This window comes from Condylura cristata, unplaced genomic scaffold (assembly GCF_000260355.1).
Source record: "Condylura cristata isolate star-nosed mole 26May11 unplaced genomic scaffold, ConCri1.0 scaffold00039, whole genome shotgun sequence".
NCBI lineage: Eukaryota > Metazoa > Chordata > Mammalia > Eulipotyphla > Talpidae > Condylura > Condylura cristata.
In genome coordinates, this window is record NW_004567140.1 from 5,322,027 (window position 1) to 5,322,782 (window position 756).

The 756-nt window shown below is 59.4% G+C and overlaps 1 protein-coding gene across 3 annotated transcripts in view; it reads left to right on the top strand.

Moving 5' to 3' along the window:
• GNAO1 (guanine nucleotide binding protein (G protein), alpha activating activity polypeptide O) overlaps positions 1-756 on the top strand; it is a 151,318-nt gene that overhangs the window by 131,317 nt on the left and 19,245 nt on the right. The window lies entirely within an intron of this gene.

The window sequence follows — 756 nt, forward strand, 5'->3', positions numbered from 1 at the left end:
TTTCAGTCCATCTGCCTGTTCTGTTCCCCACTCTGTCTCTGGTGGATCCTCTCAGCCCCCTGCACCACTGGTCTGTACCCCAGTTCTTGCACACATGCATAAATAAATATTTTAAAAAAAAGATAGGCATGTGTGTGCCTGAAGCAAATTCTGCTGCACCCCCTTAGGCATGAGAGGAGGGCCCCACTATTCGCCCCGGGGGCAGGGGCATCTGGGCCTAGCTAAGCAGGGAGAAGGATGGGGAAGAGCAGCTGTTTAACTAGGCCGGCAGGCCAGGGAGAGGCAGCCCGAGGCCAAGACTGAAGAAGTAGCTACAACGAATAAAACTCAGTTCTGACTTTGGGCCGTCCAAGGGCCTGACCTCTTAAGTAGGAAAGCTGCCACGAGGCTTTACCCAGGGAGAGCAGGCCTCTGACCTCCGCCTCAAGGGAGGCTGGCTCCAGCCCAGCCCCCCGCCCACCGGGCAGCTCACCCGAAGGCTCCGGCCCAGTCCCGGGGCCTTGGCCTGCATGAAATATCCCTAGAACCCAGGGGCTTGGTCAGAACGTGCTGTTTGGAATATGCTTTGGCAAAGGGCACGGGGCTGGGCCCCGGAAACAGAAGCCCTGTGTCCAGAGGCACGGGGTGTAGGGGTGCGGAGAGGAGAGTGTCCAGAGGCACAGGGGGTGTCCAGAGGCACAGGGGATGTCAGAGACACAGGGGATGTCAGAGGCACTGGGTGGTGTCCAGAGGCACTGGGGGGTGTCCAGAGGCTGG